This window comes from Phoenix dactylifera, unplaced genomic scaffold (genome assembly GCF_009389715.1).
Source record: "Phoenix dactylifera cultivar Barhee BC4 unplaced genomic scaffold, palm_55x_up_171113_PBpolish2nd_filt_p 001662F, whole genome shotgun sequence".
In the NCBI taxonomy this organism is placed as follows: Eukaryota; Viridiplantae; Streptophyta; class Magnoliopsida; order Arecales; family Arecaceae; genus Phoenix; species Phoenix dactylifera.
In genome coordinates this window covers 1-20,696 of record NW_024068962.1, presented here as the reverse complement: position 1 = coordinate 20,696, position 20,696 = coordinate 1, and the positions used below count along the sequence as shown (strand labels likewise).

Sequence of the window (20,696 nt, the reverse complement as noted above, 5' to 3'; positions counted from 1 at the left end):
GATAACGATACTTTACCATTATTTTGTTGATAGTCTTGCAGTCAATGCACATCCTCCAAGTTCCATCTTTCTTGGGAACTAGCAAAACTGGAACAGCACATGGGCTCATGCTCTCTCTAACATGACCTTTGTTCATCAACTCTTCAACTTGTCTTTGCAATTCTTTTGCTTCTTCGGGGCTGCATCTATAAGCTGGTCTATTTGGAATTTGGGCACCCAGAACTAGGTCAATTTGATGTTCAATGCCTCTAATTGGTGGCAATCCTGGTGGCATCTTTTTTGAAAAAACATCTTGAAATTCCTGTCAAAGAGATATGGCAGCACTAGGCAAAGAATCATCAAGGTTAGTTGTTGAGAGGTAAGCTTCCTTATACAAGATCAACATCATTGGCTTCTGTGAAACCATAGCTATCTTAATCTCTCTTTCTTTTGTATAGAAATTCACTTTTTTTCCTCTTTCTTTTTCTTACTTTTCTTATCAGATTCTTTACTCACAATTTCTTTTGAACTCTCATTTTCATCCTTACTTTGTTTAGCACTGGTTGCTAATAGATTTCTTGATTTGATTTTACTCTTCAAGAACTTGATGAGGGGGTAAAGGAGCCAAAGTGATGTTTCTGCCATTCTTGGTAAAGCTGTACTTATTTTTGTAACCATCATGGAGGGTACGCCTATCAAATTGCCAAGGTCTTCTAAGCAATATGTGATTTGCTTGCATTGGAACCACATCACAAAGGACTTCATCAGAATATCTTCCAATGGAAAAAGATAGAAGTACCTGTTTTGTGACTTTTAATTCTCCACTATCATTAAGCCATTGAAGTCGATATGGATGAGGGTGCTTTTGAGTCTTCAACCCTAGCTTGTCCACCATCAACTTGCTTGCCACATTCACACAACTTCCACCATCAATTATCAAACCACAAACTCTTTCTTTGACATGGCAGCGAGTGTAAAAGATATTCTCACGTTGTTGTTCGTCATTGTCTGTTTGAGCTTGAACATGGAGGGCTCTAAGAACAACTAAGGCTTGACCAACAACAGCCTGTTCTATATCACTAGCATCTTCAAGTTGTGGCATAGACTCTTTATCATTTTCTTCTTCAGAAACAATATCCCCATTATCTAGCAAGATCATGGTTCTCTTGTTTGGGCATTGAGAAGAAATATGACCAAAGCCTTGACATCGGAAGCATTTAATATCATGATTTTTTTGAGTTTGGTTGGAAGAAGTACCTTTTTCAGATTGTTTGGTCATAGTTTTTTCTTCTTTAGGCCTAGAAGTAGGCTTTTCTTCTTGTTTTGGAGTAGGACTCCATTTGGACTTCCAATTAGATGAACCAGCAGCTTCATGCTTGGATGATGATCTTCCTCCTCTTTTAAGTTGCCTCTCAACTTTCATAGCTATGTGGACCACATCTTCAATTTCCACATAATGTTGTAGTTCCACAACATTCGCAATCTCACAGTTGAGACCACAAATGAGCCATTGTTGCCTCTCTATCTTCTTCAACATTGGCACGAATCATGGTTATTTTCATCTCCTTATGGTATTCTTCAATAGATTTTGTTCCCTGTTTAAGACTTTGCAACTTCAAATGTAAGTCTCTATAATAGTGTAAAGGAACAAACCTTCTCCTCATGGCAGCTTTCATGTCATCCCAATTGTCAATTGGAATCTCTCGGTTTCTTTTTCGACTTAGAACCAATTGGTCCCACCAAACAATTGCATAGTCAGTAAAAAAAACAGCTGCAAGCTTAACTTTCTTTTCCTCCGAATAGTTATGACAATCGAAAACAAGTTTCACTTTTCTTTCCCATTCAATGTAAGCATCAGGATCATTTTTACCTTGAAAAGGTGAGAGAGAAAGTTTAATCGAACCTGTGTTGCGATCGACAATATCTCTATTTTGATGCATGTGCTGGCGATGTCGTCTTGGTCTATGATCTCTTTATCTTCGTATGGAAGCTAGGGAAGTTTCATCATCAAATTCTTCATTTTCACCTTCATAAGTATCAACATGATCAGCTGGAGGAATGGAGGAACGTCTGTTTTGCCTTCTCCCTCGTGGCATAGTGCCTTGCTGTATTTGATTCACTTGTTGGTCATTATGATCTAATCATTCTCGGATTTCTTCAAGTTGGGCATTCATCCACTGGAATTGTTGTTGCAGAGCTTGAATGTTCAATTTGGTGTCTATTGGTGCCTCTTCACTTCCGCCTTGAGACATGTTGTAAAAATAAAAAGAACCTCACCACTCCCTCACGTGTTTCACTCAAATATATTTCACTCAATCACTCGTATTTGCACACAATGATATGGCTTTTTCCCTCTGATGATCTCACACACTCTTGCCTTTTACCACTCAATTTTCTCTTAAAAGTTCTTGAGAAAACTAAGATAAATTTCAAAGCAAAGCAAATGAAAAACCAACACACTTAAAAATACAGATTTTTGAGTGGAGTCAATATGGAAGCAACAAGTGTGAAGAGTTTAGGAACATAAATGATGAGAAGAAATGGATATGAAAAGAAAAGCAAAGAATATGAAAAGAAAGCAAATGGATATGAAAAGTTGAATGATGGATATATAGAGATGAAATATGAGAAATAGATGATAATAAAAGGCAAACTTCTCCTTCTTCTTTTCTTTCAAAACATTTAGCCTTCTAACTCCTTTTGATCTCCTTTTTTTTGTCTTTTTTTTTTCTTTTTCTTTTTTTTTTGTTTTACAACTTCAGTCTCCTCTTTTTATGTTTTTCTTTCAATAATAGAACCAACAACAATATCAACAAAGATGAAGCACGAAAAGAAATGGTAGAGAATAGAAATGAAATGGTTATGGATGAAATGATATTAAACGATGCAAAAGGATGAAAAAAATATAAATGATAGAATATAAAAGCAAATAAGGGATAGGTAACCTGATTGGAAACCTTGGCTCTGATACCAAATGATGCAAATCTCAACGGACCTGCCGTGAGACCCAACAACAATAGTTTGGAAAATCAATTCCCAGATCGTCCAAAAAGGTTAAAAGAAAAGGAATATAGACCCTGTTGCCATAAAGAGCAAGAAACCTATATTATCAAAGGATTAGGAATATTGACCCCGTGACTATAGAGAGTCAGAAACCAATATTATCAAGGGTTGGAGGTTCAAGTGGTTGTACTTGAAACTACCGTAAGTTCTACACAAGAACAATAGAGAGAAAATTCTCACAAAAAGATTATATTTCGGAATTGCTTAATTACAAGTGAAAACACCAAGTATTTATAGGCAAAACAAGCCTTGGGTGCATTAAACCAACTAGAAAAACATTAAATGAAAGTTGGTGAAGATGAAAGGAATACTACTTAAAGTCTTGGCAGCAATTAATTAACCTTGGGAAGTTGCAGCAAAACTTCCAACCATTTTGACTAGGTTCATCCTTCATTTGCAAGTCTCAAAAATGTCCTTCAGCCTTCCAAAAGCCTATGATAAATGCACCATAAAGAGGAGTCCGAATTTGAAAGGATTAGACTCTTCTTTTCCATGTTTAAATAATTAATTGGGCTGGATATTGTCGAAATGGACTTGCCACATATTAACCATCTTCAAGTCCAAATCTTCATGTGGACTAGAACCTTCTCCTTAGGCTTGAGTTAATAAAGTTTGGACAGCTTCTTGAAGTTTCTTGGCCCGAGCTCTTGTGATTGGCCCAATTGGAATCTCCACATCATCTTGAGCATCTTCTTTGTCCTTGTCAAAGTCCTTGAGCTGGATCATATCATTAATTATTCAATGACAATGTCTAAAAAATTGTAAAAATACCTAATGTATTAAATGTTTAACCTGTTTGAATAGCCATTCAGGAAATAACTCAACCAACCATCTTTGCTCAATTCTTGGGGTAGGACGAATGTTATTGTTGATGCTTCGCTGAGTTACTAAAAATTTTCTGCACGATCAGAAACTCTTTAGCTAAGCATTTATATCTGATATGACAGATAAGAAGATTACAATCATACTAACCTGCGATACTCGAATATTATATCACTGTGAAGTAACACATAGCGATGTGCTTGTGCCACAAAGAGGAGGCCAATGGAGAGGGGGAGGAGGGGAAGGAGATGCGGCGGAGGAACGCGATTTAGGGTCGCTCGTTGGAGGAGATTGGCAGAGATCGGTGAAAAGGGCTGAGGACGGAGGGGGTCGGTCGCCGTGGACGGAGGGGGTCGCTGAGGATTTAGGGCTGTGGGTTGTGGAGAGAGGGGGTCGATTGGGTTTTGTGGTGGGAGGAGTGAAGTCCGACGATGTTTATAAGCGTCGTCGTATTTTTTCCTGCGCTGACGCTTATAAGCATCAGTAATAAATATTCCGACGCTTATAAGCGTCGGCGGAACCTTTTTTTACTGACGCTTTTTACAAGCGTCGGCGGTTACTGTCGCAAGAAAAAAAATTGCCGACGCTTTTATGTAGCGTCGGCAATATAGAGTCGCCAAAACCCTTTATTGTTGTAGTGTATCTCCCAAGTATCATTCAGTTCTAGAGCATCAAGTTCCTCTTACATTGCTTTCTACCGATACTCATGTTTTATAGCCTTGGTATAACAAGATGCGATAGAAATAGTAGATAAAGTGATATGATCCAGCTCAAGGACTTTGACAAGGACAAAGAAGATGCTCAAGATGATGTGGAGATTCCAATTAGGCCAATCACAAGAGCTCGGGCCAAGAAACTTCAAGAAGCTGTCCAAACTTTATTAACTCAAGCCCAAGGAGAAGGTTCTAGTCCACATGAAGATTTGGACTTGAAGATGGTTAATATGTGGCAAGTCCATTTCGACAATATCCAGCCCAATTAATTATTTAAACATGGAAAAGAAGAATCTAATCCTTTCAAATTCGGACTCCTCTTTATGGTGCATTTATCATAGGCTTTTGGAAGGCTGAAGGACATTTTTGAGGCTTGCAAATGAAGGATGAACCTAGTCAAAATGGTTGGGAGTTTTGCTGCAACTTCCCAAGGTTAATTAATTGCTGCCAAGACTTTAAGTAGTATTCCTTTCATCTTCACCAACTTTCATTTAATGTTTTTTCTAGTTGGTTCAATGCACCCAAGGCTTGTTTTGCCTATAAATACTTGGTGTTTTCACTTGTAATCAAGCAATTCCGAAATATAATCTTTTTGTGAGAATTTTCTCTCTATTGTTCTTGTGTAGAACTTACAGTAGTTTCAAGTACAACCACTTGAACCTCCAACCCTTGATAATATTGGTTTCTGACTCTCTATAGTCACGGGGTCAATATTCCTAATCCTTTGATAATATAGGTTTCTTGCTCTTTATAGCAACGGGGTCTATATTCCTTTCCTTTTAACCTTTTTGGACGATCTGGGAATTGATTTTCCAAACTTTTGTTGTTGGGTCTCACGGCAGGTTCGTTGAGGTTTGCATCATTTGGTATCAGAGCCAAGGTTTCCAATCAGGTTACCTATCCCTTATTTGCTTTTATATTCTCTCATTTATATTTTTTTCATCCTGTTGCATCGTTTGATATCATTTCATCCATAACCATTTCATTTCTATTCTCTACCATTTCTTTTCGTGCTTCATCTTTGTTGATATTGCTGTTGGTTCTATTATTGAAAGGAAAACATAAAAAGAGGAGACTGAAGTTGTAAAAAAAAAAAAATAAGAAAAGAAAAAAAAAAGACAAAAAAAAGGGAGATCAAAAGGAGTTAGAAGGTTAAATGTTTTGAAAGAAAAAAGAAGAAGGAGAAGTTTGCCTTTTATTATCATCTATTTCTCATATTTCATCTCTATATATCCATCATTCAACTTTTCATGTCCATTTGCTTTCTTTTCATATTCTTTGCTTTTCTTTTCATATCCATTTCTTCCCATCATTTATGTTCCTAAACTCTTCACACTTGTTGCTTCCATATTGACTCCCCTCAAAAATCTGTATTTTTAAGTGTGTTGGTTTTTCATTTGCTTTGCTTTGAAATTTACCTTAGTTTTCTCAAGAACTTTTAAGAGAAAATTGAGTGGTAAAAGGCAAGAGTGTGTGAGATCATCAGAGGGAAAAAGCCAAATCATTGTGTGCAAAGACGAGTGATTGAGTGAAATATATTTGAGTGAAACACGTGAGGGAGTGGTGAGGTTCTTTCCATTTTTACAACATGTCTCAAGGCGGAAGTGAGGAAGCACCAATAGACACCAAATTGAACATTCAAGCTCTGCAACAACAATTCCAGCGGATGAATGCCCAACTTGAAGAAATCCGAGAACGATTAGATCATAATGACCAACAAGTGAATCAAATACAGCAAGGCACTATGCCACGAGGGAGAAGGCAAAACAGACGTCCCTCCATTCCTCCAGCTGATCATGTTGATACTTATGAAGGTGAAAATGAAGAATTTGATGATGAAACCTCCCTAGCTTCCATACGAAGACAAAGAGATCATAGACCAAGACGACATCGCCAGCACATGCATCAAAATAGAGATGTTGTCGATCGCAACACAGGTTCGATTAAACTTTCTCTCCCACCTTTTCAAGGTAAAAATGATCCTGACAATTGGTATCAGAGCCAGAGGTCTCGAGTTCGAAACCCAGGCATCGCGTTGGGGGGGAGGAATGTTGGACATATTCTGCCGCTGTGCGGGCCATACCTTGCGGGGTCCCTGAGCAGCACAGGGAGGGTCACTGTCAGCATGTCCTGCCGCCTGCCAACGGCGATGGCTTGGTTAGTAGGTGGGTTATACCCGAGGGTCCCTGAACCCATGGCGAGGCCAGGTCGGAGTCCGGGGTGGGCGAGGCCTGGTCGGAGTCGACTCGTGGCGCTGCCTTTGGTGGGGTTTAAGGAAATAGAGTTGCGCCTTTACTAACACCGGTCGGTTTTGGTGTAATGGTAGCGCTTGATCCTGACAATTGGTATCTTCATAAGGACCATTCCCACGTGGATTGAGCTTTGATTTTCGTTGGCTAGGGAATCTCTCTTTGCGAAAATGTACCCAAACCAAGTCTCCTGGTTGGAAAATGACTTCCTTTCTCCCTTTATTGGCAAGGGCAGCAGCTTGCTCATTTCGTTTAAGGATATGTTGGCGTGCTTCTTCATGGATTTTCTTCACCTTTTCAGCTTTCTTCTTCCCATCTAAACTGGTAATCTTGTTAACAGGTAAAGGAAGTAAATCCAATGGAGTTAATGGGTTAAAACCATAAACAACTTCAAATGGTGAATAAGAAGTAGAAGAATGCACAGTTCTATTATAAGCAAATTCAATAAAAGGAATGCAATCTTCCCAAGTCTTCAAATTCTTTTTAATTATAGCACGCAACAAAGTACCTAAAGTCCGATTCACAACCTCTGTTTGACCATCTGTTTGAGGGTGACAAGTAGTAGAAAATAACAAAGTTGTTCCCAATTTACCCCACAAAACTCGCCAGAAATGACTGAGGAACTTAACATCCCTATCACTAACAATTGTCTTAGGGAGACCACGAAGACGAACAACTTTCCTAAAAAACAATTCAGCAATATGAACGGCATCATCAGTTTTATGACAAGGGATAAAATGCGCCATTTTAGAAAATCGGTCTACAACAACAAAAATTGAATCTTTTCCCCTTCTAGTTCTAGGTAAACCTAAAACAAAATCCATAGAAACATCAGTCCAAGGGTGACTAGGAATAGGTAAAGCTTTATATAATCCATGAGGCTTCACTCTTGATTTGGCCTTTTTGCAAGTGACACATCTGTTGCAAATTCTGTCAACATCTCTTTTCATGTGAGGCCAAAAGAAATGTTCTTTCAAAATTTCCAGAGTTTTAAAAATACCAAAATGTCCCATTAATCCTCCCTCATGAGACTCCCTGACAAGAAGCTCACGTAAAGAACACTTTGGAACGCAAAGCTTATTTTCCCGAAATAAGTACCCATCTTGCTTGTAAAATTTTTCAAAAGGTTTTGTTTCACAAGCTTCAAAAACTGTTGAAAACTCAGAATCTTGTGGGTACAACTCCTTGATATGTTCAAACCCCAAAAACTTTGCTGAAAGAGTAGATAGAAGAATATACCTTCTTGATAACGCATCAGCAACAATATTATTTTTACCTTGCTTGTATTGGACAACATATGGGAACATCTCAATAAACTCAACCCAACGAGCATGCCTTCGATTAAGCTTACCTTGGCTCTTCAAATGCTTCAAAGATTCATGATCGGTGTGAATAACAAACTCCTTTGACCATAGGTAGTGTTGCCACGTCTCTAATGCTCTCACCAATGCATAGAGTTCTTTGTCATAGGTGGAGTAGTTCAAGGCAGCACCGCTCAACTTCTCACTAAAGTAAGCCAAGGGTCTCTTATCTTGTATTAGGACAGCACCTATACCAATACCAGAAGCATCACATTCGATTTCAAAAGTTTTAGAGAAATCTGGTAAAAGTAATAAAGGGGCAGAACTTAGCTTTTCTTTCAAGGTGTTGAATGCTTTCTCTTGTGCCTCACCCCATTTGAATTCAACACTTTTCTTGATGATTTCTGTCAATGGAGCAGCTATAGTGCTAAAGTTTGGAACAAACCTTCGGTAGAATCCCGCCAAGCCATGGAAGCTCCTAACTTCGGTGATGGTAGTTGGTGTAGGCCAGTCTTTGATTGCCTTTACCTTCTCTTCATCAACTTCTACACCTCTAGTACTTACAACAAAGCCAAGAAATACAACTTTGTCCAAACAAAATGTACACTTCTTAAGGTTAGCATACAATTGCTCTTTTCTTAGCTCAAATAAAACATTCTTTAAATGCCCTAAGTGTTCATGCAAGTTCTTGCTGTAAATCAATATGTCATCAAAGTAGACAACCACAAATTTTCCAATAAACTTACGCAAGACATGATTCATTAAGCGCATAAAAGTGCTGGGTGCATTAGTTAATCCAAAGGGCATAACTAACCACTCATAAAGTCCATGTTTTGTTTTAAAAGCAGTTTTCCACTCATCTCCCTCTTTCATTCGAATTTGATGATATCCAGATTTCAAATCAATTTTAGAAAAGATAGTGGAACCATGGAGTTCATCAAGCATGTCATCAAGACGGGGAATAGGATAACGATACTTTACCGTTATTTTGTTGATAGTACGGCAGTCAATGCACATCCTCCAAGTTCCATCTTTCTTGGGAACTAGCAAAACTGGAACAGCACATGGGCTCATGCTCTCTCTAACATGACCTTTGTTCATCAACTCTTCAACTTGTCTTCGCAATTCTTTTGCTTCTTCAGGGCTGCATCTATAAGCTGGTCTATTTGGAATTTGGGCACCCGGAACTAGGTCAATTTGATGTTCAATGCCTCTAATTGGTGGCAATCCTGGTGGCATCTCTTCTGGAAAAACATCTTGAAATTCCTGTAAAAGAGATATGGCAGTACTAGGCAAAGAATCATCAAGGTTAGTTGTTGAGAGATAAGCTTCCTTATACAAGATCAACATCATTGGCTTCTGTGAAACCATAGCTCTCTTAATCTCTCTTTCTTTTGTATAGAAATTCACTTTTTTTTTCTCTTTCTTTTTCTCACTTTTCTTATCAGATTCTTTACTCACAATTTCTTTTGAACTCTCATTTTCATCCTTACTTTGTTTAGCACTGGTTGCTACAGATTTCTTGATTTGATTTTGCTCTTCAAGAACTTGATGAGGGGGTAAAGGAGCCAAAGTGATGTTTCTGCCATTCTTGGTAAAGCTGTACTTATTTTTGTAATCATCATGGAGGGTACGCCTATCAAATTGCCAAGGTCTTCCAAGCAATATGTGACTTGCTTGCATTGGAACCACATCACAGAGGACTTCATCAGAATATCTTCCAATGGAAAAAGATAGAAGTACCTGTTTTGTGACTTTTAATTCTCCACTATCATTAAGCCATTGAAGTCGATATGGATGAGGGTGCTTTTGAGTCTTCAACCCTAGCTTGTCCACCATCAGCTTGCTTGCCACATTCACACAACTTCCACCATCAATTATCAAACCACAAACTCTTTCTTTGACATGGCAGCGAGTGTAAAAGATATTCTCACGTTGTTGTTCATCATTGTCTGTTTGAGCTTGAACATGGAGGGCTCTAAGAACAACTAAGGCTTGACCAACAACAGCCTGCTCTGATACCAAATGATGCAAACCTCAACGAACCTGCCGTGAGACCCAACAACAAAAGTTTGGAAAATCAATTCCCAGATCGTCCAAAAAGGTTAAAAGGAAAGGAATATAGACCCCGTTGCTATAAAGAGCAAGAAACCTATATTATCAAAGGATTAGGAATATTGACCCCGTGACTATAGAGTGTCAGAAACCAATATTATCAAGGGTTGGAGGTTCAAGTGGTTGTACTTGAAACTACCGTAAGTTCTACACAAGAACAATAGAGAGAAAATTCTCACAAAAAGATTATATTTCGGAATTGCTTGATTACAAGTGAAAACACCAAGTATTTATAGGCAAAACAAGCCTTGGGTGCATTGAACCAACTAGAAAAAACATTAAATGAAAGTTGGTGAAGATGAAAGGAATACTACTTAAAGTCTTGGAAGCAATTAATTAACCTTGGGAAGTTGCAGCAAAACTCCCAACCATTTTGACTAGGTTCATCCTTCATTTGCAAGCCTCAAAAATGTCCTTCAGCCTTCCAAAGGCCTATGATAAATGCACCATAAAGAGGAGTCCGAATTTGAAAGGATTAGACTCTTCTTTTCCATGTTTAAATAATTAATTGGGCTGGATATTGTCGAAATGGACTTGCCACATATTAACCATCTTCAAGTCCAAATCTTCATGTGGACTAGAACCTTCTCCTTGGGCTTGAGTTAATAAAGTTTGGACAGCTTCTTGAAGTTTCTTGGCCCGAGCTCTTGTGATTGGCCCAATTGGAATCTCCACATCATCTTGAGCATCTTCTTTGTCCTTGTCAAAGTCCTTGAGCTGGATCATATCATAAAGTAGCAACTAAAGATGTAGCTGGGTATCCATACCTATCTAGAGGACGAGATGGGCGGGTTGACTTGCGAAGAGGTTGAGGAATAGGTGCAGTTTCAGGTGGTGGGGTAGGATCTCGTTGTGGGCCAGCATCACAAACACACCTTTTATACACAAAACCTGCTTTAAACCTTGTTGCAGAAGGAGAAAAATCAAGTAAGAAGGATATGAAAGGTAAGGATGGGGACTCAATGTGAGATGTAAGAAAATATTGATTCTCAAAAAATATAACATTTCTTGAGACACGAATCTTCTTAGCAGCAGGATCATACCATAGTTAACCCTTTTGGTGAGGAGAATAGCCAAGAAAAGCACATCTAATAGACTGGGCAGAAATTTTATTTCGCTTATGAGGAGATAGATGGACAAAATAGACACATCCAAAAGTATGAAGATCAGAGTACCTTGGATGACAATGGTATAGTCAAAAATATGGAGATTCATACCGCAATTTAGAAGCTGGAAATCAATTAATTAAGTAAACTGCAGTACTAAGAGCTTCAACCCAAAATCTATATGGAACAAATGACTCGAAGCAAAGTTCGAACCACATCAAGAAGATGATGGTGCTTTCTTTCAGCAACACCATTCTGTTGTTGAGTCGATGGACAAGATTGTTGAGATACGATTCCCTTTTGTTAGAGAAAATTCTAGAATTCATGAGACATGTATTCTCCACCAGAAACTGATCTTAAGGTCTTGATGCAAGTGGAAACTTGATTTTTAATGAATGCTAAGAAATTCTTAAATACTTCAAAGACTTTAGATTTTGACCGAAGAAAGTAGATCCATGTGAATCTACTATGGTCATCAATGAATGTCACAAAGTATTTATATTGAGCATGAGAAACAATAGGTGCAATACTCAGACATTAGTATGAATCAAATCAAAACAGTTGGTGGAAAGAGTATTATGAGTTGGAAAGGGCAAAACTTTGCTTTTGTCCAATTTATAGCTAGAACAATCAAACTCAACATCTTTAGAAGAACAACGAATTTTCTTAGTAAGTAAACCAGAATTTAGTACATGAAGTAAAACTTTGGAGTTTGGTGGCCTAGACGATTATGCCACATCTTACTCTTATTTTTGACAGTAATACAAGCAAAGAAAAACAACTTGGAATCACGAACAACAGCTGGTATAGGCATGTGTAAAGGAAAGAGTCGTCCACATTTAGGCCCCTGTGTGATCACATTCCCTGACACCTGATCCTGCATAGTACAACCATATCGAGAAAAAAGAACTTCACAGTCATTGTCAACCAATTGTCCAATGGAGATAAATTGCTAGATAAGCCAGGAGAATGCCAGTTGACCGTGTGAAAGAAATAGATCCAATTTCGTTATAGAATGAGTTCTTTTTGGTATTCAGCAAAGTGGATGGAGGTGGATCGAGTGAGGAACTATATCCTCACGATGTTTTGACCTAATGAGCTTTCTTTCCTAATTCTTTTTTATATTCCTGTTTCAGTCATGGAGAAACTGACGATTGAGAGGTTAGATCACACCATCCTCATTGATCCAATTTCGGGTTGGTATGCACACAAAGAAAAACCTTACCACATGTGTTTCAGTTTGAGAGCCACCCTGTTCTCTATGGGTCGAAGCCCCCGACCAAGACCCATGAGACCTTGTCGTGGCTGGAGTTGCCCGATAATATGACTTACTGTTTATGGCTCCGTTACTGGACAGTCAGCGGGGATTCCGGGCTGTCCTTGACAAGTGATCAATCCAAAGAGCTTCGGTCGATGGAAGAAAGCGAGCACTCAACCTCACCTAGATCTTCCTTTGTTGCACGTAATAGAGAAAGAACACTGGTAATAGGTCTCTTTTGGACTAATCGATCTAAGTGTAGCCTGTTTTCTTTTGATTCATCCAATTGTCGAGAGTGAGTCTAGTCTCATACTTCCAATTCCTCTAAAAGAGTTGACCCGCATCAGCAAGAGGGATATATTGACAGACTTTTTCTTGGAGTCGATTAGTAGTAGTAGTAGAAAGTACCCTCTTTTCCAAGATGGATTATGCTTCCATATAGAACTCTCTTTCGAAGGAGGCGGGACTTTTGCAATGACATCTCCAGTCATTTTGATTTGTATGTACCCCAAGGGTGGTGCGTCAACATTGCCGCACGAAGAGACACAGGTGAAAAATCCTCTAAGTGGTAGGCAGGTCAAAAAGAACTCATTATGGAACCAGGCCACCAATAGATCGGTGAAGCTCCGTTTTATGAATTCTATTAATATCCGGATTTTTTGTATATGTATATATAGGAAGTTGAGGCTCCATTTTATGATTTGTTCTGTAGAGATCTAATTGCTCCAATCCATTTTTTATTCATAGTTACAAGTTACCACGACATAATAGATCGGTGATCCAACATTTTGAGAAAAGGAGAGATTATCAATCATGGAAAAATCGATAGAGAAAAAAAAAAGCCGGCTATCGGAATCGAACCGATGACCATCGCATTACAAATGCGATGCTCTAACCTCTGAGCTAAGCGGGCTCACATAACAGAAATAGAAATAGTATAACAAATAGAAATAGTGTATAGGAATTCAGGAAACTGCTGGATCTTAGCTTAGGGCTATTAGCTATTAATTTAATATGAACTATATAGTTCATAGTTCTATTGTTATATCTATATCATTATATCTATATTATTAGTTATATTAGTTCTATATTATTCTTTTAGGGGAGAAGAAAGACAAGAAAGAGGAGACTATTTCAACAAGGCTACGAGTTCTGGCATACTTGACTTTAGATTGGATATCCTTCCTTTCCCTTATCCTTTTATTATTGAGGCCCTTATTCAACAAAGGCAGCAATCCGACGTTTCGGATCGGATATCGAACGGGAGAGCCTACCAACGGATCTGGGGATACAACTATACTCAAGTACAGGTTTAGGGGACATAAAGCGCTATAATTTGAGGAGTTCGACAACTCAATTAATGTGTCCCCACCATAGCTATGTTGCTTCTAAGCTTTTGATTTACCAATCTAATCTGTTTTCCTTTGGCTTGCCTTTTTTTTAGAGGCTGACTTGCCTGACCAAAGGAGAAGAGGATAGGATAAAGTTAGACCTGTACCTACATCATCTCGAATTTCAAAATAGAATCCAATTATCTCGGCATTCTTCCCATGGATAATAAGGCAAAGGACCAATAGTGGAACTTGGGACTAGGTTGAGATCATGAAAATTGGAATACTTTGTTGCTTTATACCTGACTCACCGTTTACACACCTTCTCGAGCATAGTGGTTTTATATTAAAAAAAAAAGTCAAACGATCCACATATGTCTCAACGGGAAAAGCGGAATTTTAGGATTCAGTCCCGTTCTCTGACTAATTAGCTACCTACTTCCCCCAACTAACGAAGAGATCTTGGCGGAATTGCCACATATGAAATTGAGCACAATTTTGCAAAGAAATACCCCACTTGTTTCTCGAGAAGAGATGGGAAACATGCTCAATATCATTTGATTGAATAGTTGCCTCAGCTCCTTGTTGTTTGAAGAAAACCTCCCCTTCAATTGGTCTTTTTTCACGAAAAGTAGACATGAGATAACAAATCAAGTCTTTCCCTAAGATTTCGAATAGCTGTCCCGAATTCAAGTTGATACTATCCAGAAGCGACGAAAGGAAGGAGAGAGATAGGAACAGCCCTTTCCAAGGCAAGGGAGCCCCCTTTTTGCTTACTGCTCGAACTTTCTTTCTGCTGCTGCTACTGGAACAGATAGAGATAAAGAAGCCTTAACGTACTTCAGTTTTTCACTCGTCCTTCTCCAGGGTTTTTTATCCCGAATGACCCTATAGAATGGGAAAATTTTTTCTATCATCAAAAAAAGCAATAAAAAAAAAAGTAATTTGAGTCCATCTTCGTAGTAATAACCATAGTTCATTCCAAAATCTCAGTTTCATGGATCAGCGAGCACCAAGAACTGATCTCAGGAAGGGGATAATTTTTTTTTATAAGATCATCAGTTAGGAAAAGCGCCCACCTGAGCAAAGAAAGAGGTGGGGAGAACCATCAGTTGGAGCACCCAAAAAGCTTGGGAAATGCCTTTTCTAAGCCGCCTACCTATCTGCTACTCTCATTGATTCTCTCATAAGGTGATCAGACAGGCAAGTCTAGCTCACAAGCAGCTGTGGAACGTCTTCCCCAATCTCTGCTGGTGTGTAATGCCAGTTCTGGTAGAGAACAATCTCTCGAGATGGCGTATCATAATCATTCAGTAGTGGACTAGCATAGGTGCTACTAAGGCTGGCTTGCCCGCTTCGTCCGATTAAGCCGGAACCAAGCCCTTTGAAAGTGTTATAATAACATCTGGTTACACACCAGAGGGGTAAATTCCTACTATTCTCTTCTTCAATCGATGGATCAAAACCCTTGTTCTCAAGCCCCGGAAAAGATCGCTAACATGCTCGATTCCTAACCGCGGAATCGTGGCTTTTCCATCCCGAGGATGGAAGGGGTAAAAACTCTTCTTTTTCTAGTTAGAAGATGTCCTTTTCGTGGATCCACTTCATGCATGAATGGGAGGACGAAAGCAAGGGAACGAGTAGAGTATATAGAGCGAGCCAAAAGGTGGCTGGGCTCAGAAGAAGCAGATTCGAAGAAAGATCACTCAAATAGGTCTTCCACCGTTCCTTTAGTATGACCATTTTGAAGCGCTTTATGTGGCACGGCCGGTGTACCTCCAAAGATGGGTTATTCAGGGGTCGAAAGTTTTGATTTACCTTTTTCTTCAATAAGAAAAGCGCTTCCCCAGATCCCACAAAAGATCGTTGACAAGACTGATCCCTAATCGTGGAATTGTGACTTTCGCTCCATTTCTGCCTCAAGCAGGATCAAAACTCTCCATTTTCGGAGTTAGATTTAAGCCCTTCTGAGTGATCTCTTTCGGCAAGGAGAATTTCTATCTTGTGGTCTTCATTCCCGATTCTCTTCCCCACCCATCGCCCATGTTTAACACGTGTTACAGGCTGCTAAAATGTCATTTTCGAACTTGAGTTGGACCTTCTTACCCTCGATCTCGATCTACATCCTAATAAGGAAGGAAAGTCTTCAAGCGCTCTCTACCTCGAGTGCGGTCTTTCGCTCCATCTCTAAACATTCCTTCCTACCCCGGCTCCCTTCGGGGAACCTTCCTTCGCGACTCTTAATAATCTCATACTGACGAATAAGGGGTAAGAACCCGCATTTACAAACAAATTCATACGGCGAGATAACGACTACAAGGTCGATGAAAAAAATCCCTTACTACCCTTTCACTACCGTTTTTATTAGAAATTATCTAAAGAAAAGGAGAATCTTCCCGCTTCGGATGATGCCTCAGTAGCGCGCTTTCACCACTGCAAATTGTTCCGTTCCTGCGGCTCATGGATAACTTTCAAAGCTGGCTTACGACAGAGCATTTTGGTATTATTAAAAAAAAAACTCTAAAAGACTCCACCTTTAAGCTTCGAAGAAAGAAAGAAAAGAACGACATGGGACGAACTTGCTCTCTTTATCCGTCTGCCCGCACCTCTGATGAATAAAAATCCAAGCACATTAATGAAGTTACCTGATCGCATCAAGGGAATGAGGCGGCAATAAACCCTTATTAACGCGTTAAGCAACTCTCTCACCAAATGCTTAACGCTAAGGAAGAGAAGAAAGCATTGAAGCTCACCTCGTGCTTCCATCAAACGAAGCACTCGGCTCCCACTTTGTTAACATAAGGAAGTTCTTTCAAATGGAAGGAACTCCCACTTCCTTCCTCAATTTGTTTTGTCCCACTTTCTGAGTTACACGAACTCCGACCTCTTTCGGTTATATGATGTGAGAAATCGGCTTACTTATAGTTGCTTATAACTACTGTCTGTATAGCCAAAGACTAACATGGGCGGTTCCTATATACGAGCATTCTTTAGTGCGGGTTGAGGTCAGTGGTTGGGGCTCGACTGGATGGCATTGGTAGCTATCTTGCCTTCCTCCATACAGTACGGCGCATTCCCGTCACCCCCGGTGGCACGGTATGCCTCCGTTGATCTGTTATGACAATACAGATGAATGTCTCCTTATCCCCCATCAGTCGAACCACTTTATAGTTCAATGCTTGTCTGTATTCCTTTCGGCGGTAGCTATTTAGAAAAGTGGATTTCTGACACGCTGCTAGCTTCCTCTATGTATATCCATACCCCATTTGGATCGGTACTTTGACTTTAGTCTTTACATCCCCCACACGATTGGAGATGGAAGGATTGCCTCGCCCTTCTAGAGAGTGATGGCTTATTCATCGTTAATTGACGGATGAGATGGCTTTGTCACCAATGCCTTCTCCCATTTGTTTAGTCTACTTCCTAAGTTACGAGCATGACAAGCGCTAGACTTTTTTGGACTTATATGCTGAAGACCACTGCTCTGGATAACCAAAGACCAAAGAGATGCTTCCTATATCGGACATCCAAAGACTTAAGCCCTCGTTGCACAGAATTGCTTTTGTCGGCTTGCTTCAGTCAAATCTAAGTCAGTATCAAGACGCTAAAAGATAGAAAAGATTCTACACAAAGTCGTCCACCAGGGGATGCTATCATCAGCAGCATCGGAATCGGATAAAGAGCGCTTCGTGATTTCGTGATTAGGTGGTTAACGCTCTATACGCCTAAGCAGTCTTTGGTTACCAGCCCTCTTCTTTGCTCCTTTCTGATAGCGGGAAGGTTGAGTCCACCCGAGCTAAATTATACGGCTAGTTATAGAGAGACGAAGGACCACTTCGTAAGGAGGCAGTTCGACGGTCTTTTATCTCACGACCGGTGAAAGTTGGTTGAATAATTCAATGAAAGAAGCACATTCACCAGCCTTTATCCCAACCCTTGCGTGAAGAGGTTACCCTTTTGATTCAGCCTTACCTTACGGAACTGAGACCTCTGTTGAGTGAGTCCTCTCTCACTACCTCGCTATCTAATCAAGATAGTACCGCTAAAGATTACCATGGATTCCTCCGACCTCTTTTCATGTGAGAAGTTTTCGACTCTCTTTATCGGGGCTGGCATAGCTCTCTTTGCTTTAGCAGAAAGCACTCTGTTAGATCGATAGATCAAATTCATTCAAGAAAGTGGGAAGACAACGAGAGCTCTGGATCGACCGTTTTGGATAGGCGAAAAAGGTCAGTCTCCTTCAAAGGAAAGTTTGATGTATGCAAAAAAAGAGGTTTCGTCAACCTGAAGCCGCTAAAGCACTCCGAACGGCCTTTGATCGCCTTCCCGCGTTATGGACTATTCTAGCTGAGAGCTCTGGTTGAACAGACACTGCTGGACTGATGACCCTTCCGTGCGCTTGCTTCCCTCTTCCGAGGGTGAAGATCGACGGTCTGGTCGAACACAGCTATCTCGCTCTCCTCTATTGATCGAGACCAGCTTCAGCCACTATTGCTAGGACGGGCTTACTTAGACTGAGAACAGAGATTCTTTTCTCTGCTATGCTACTTTCCTCTTTCTTCCCTGAGGGCATTCCTTTCCTTCCAATAGAGCCAAACGGTCTTGCCCGGAACTGTATCCCCCCGATTCCTTCCCTTCTTGAAGAAAACGATACCGAGAACACCATCCATAAAATTTGGCAATACCACTTGAAACCGAGAAAATACCATCTGCGTCTGAAAATATTCTATTGCTATTCGGGAGAACACAGGCTTCGAAAGCTTACTGCCCGGAATCGGGACCCATGCTACTCTGTTCTGGTTGAAGTACCTTCTGACACTGCTGATTCCATCTTTCTATCGTTCGAGCTAGCCCCATTCCTTGTTGGTCGAGCGCAGCTCTTGTTCTCTTTCCCTTTCTTTGATCGAGCGCAGCGAGAAGCAAGTCTGGCGAACCTTGTGCTCAAAAGCCTTCCTTCTTTTCTTTCGAAGCCCGAAGCCTCATTGGTTGATCCAGCTCCTGCTGCTCTGTCAAATGCCGTCACGTCAATCACGCTTATTCTTTATAGTATGCCCATCCATTAGAATCTTAGGCAATCCTTTTTTGGTGAGGGGAAGAATTCCGAAAAAAAAGATTTCAACATTAGGGTCCCTTGCCCTTTATGCGCCTTTAAATGCTTAAAGCATATAAAGTGAAGTCTCAACGAGTCAAATTGAGTACGACCTTAGACCTTTCTTCGGAAGACAGGAAAGCTTACTGAACGGCTTTTCAGTCAGCGTTGTAAGGGCTGGAAGGCAACAAGAGGGGAGGAGGGGGGCCAACATCTCAGGTGCCTTTTCATAAAGCTTTGGCAGCCGGGATGGAGAGAAATACGACATAGCATTTGAAACCCTGCCCTTTCAATCAAGATGTTGGGGTTCGGCTTTCGCCTCTGGGAAACCATCAATGCTTGGCATACGTTTACAGATGCAGACACCACCGGTTGTTTAGGCGGTATGGACATCTCTGTAGCAATTCACACATTGATCTATCTGGTTCAGGTGAGTCCATCATTTTGACATCATGGTTGGAAGATTCCTAATTCAGTAAGGTTGCTTCTTCACCTATTCGACTCTCCCTATATAAACGGTCGAGGACTACTACTATATGCACTCAACCAGTTCTACTAGTCAGTCGAATCCTTTTATTTCATTCGATCCACGGGGTTATTCCATTTCATGGGCAAGTTAGTTTACTAGGTCTGGGAGGAAATTTCATATTCGAATGCAACTCTGCCAAAAAGTAGGCATTGGACTTGCTTCACCAATAACCGGAAAGAAGAAGTGGTGTTTGAACTGTTTTCATATACATGTGTGATAAATCCAAAAAATGCCGGGTACAAGGCCAAATAGGATCGTCTTTCAGTACCAATTCTGGCTCGACAACATTGAAGCGGTCAAGGGAAAGGCCTCTTCCTCACCCTCACTGCCTTCCCACTTGGGATAGATTTCGTTTTCTGCTCTCTCGTGCCATTTGAACTTCTGTCTTGTCTAGCTCACGAATGGATGCACCTCCGGAAGAATCTTGTAGTTTCATAGAGAAATGAGATCCATGGGTGAAAAATCATCTCTTTCTTGTGTCGGAAGGACCAGTGTTTGGAGCAAGCAAAGCAAGAGGCAGGCCCGCAAGGAAAACCGATAATTAGATCGGTTATTCTACATAAATAGAAAGAATTCCGTACAGTGAATCCTGAGCAAGGAGTGAGTCCGGTCGATCGGTAATGAAGTGTGCCCGATGTCTAACCGTCAAAACGAAAGACAAGGGGCAAGAGGCCCCCGAGTGATAGGTTCGGAACGAGCATTTTCTATACAGACATATGCCCAAATTCTCCAAGTTTTTCATGTTGTCTGGGGAAGGAGTTCTTTGGTTTTTATTCAATGTATTACTACGTAGAAAGAAGAGTCCTTTGCCTTAGCACGGAGCTATAGTAGGACCTGGGTGAACAAAAGATTTCAAGCTCTACCATAGAGGTTGGTCCCACTAGTTAGTAGCAGTTTTCATCAACTTAGATGAGTTGGAATTCCCATCTTTTTCAAGTAGGTTAAACGAGCACATAGGAACCTCTGCTAGCAGGATCATATCGATAAAGTGCCAACCGAACCAATCTTTATTACTTAAATTAACATCCGAAGCAGGCAAGATAGGAGCATGAGCACCCAAACCCATATCAGAAAAGCCTTGGCTTAGCCATAACGAGATCAATCACTCAGTCTTCGCTACAGAAGATGCCTCTAAGCTGGA

At 40.3% G+C, this 20,696-nt stretch overlaps 1 non-coding gene across 1 annotated transcript; it reads right to left on the bottom strand.

Moving 5' to 3' along the window:
• Nucleotides 1-13,446: 13,446 nt before the first annotated feature.
• On the bottom strand, nucleotides 13,447-13,519 carry TRNAT-UGU. Its single transcript has one exon. It is a non-coding gene; the product is annotated as a tRNA-Thr (tRNA).
• Between the last annotated feature and the right edge of the window lie 7,177 nt (nucleotides 13,520-20,696).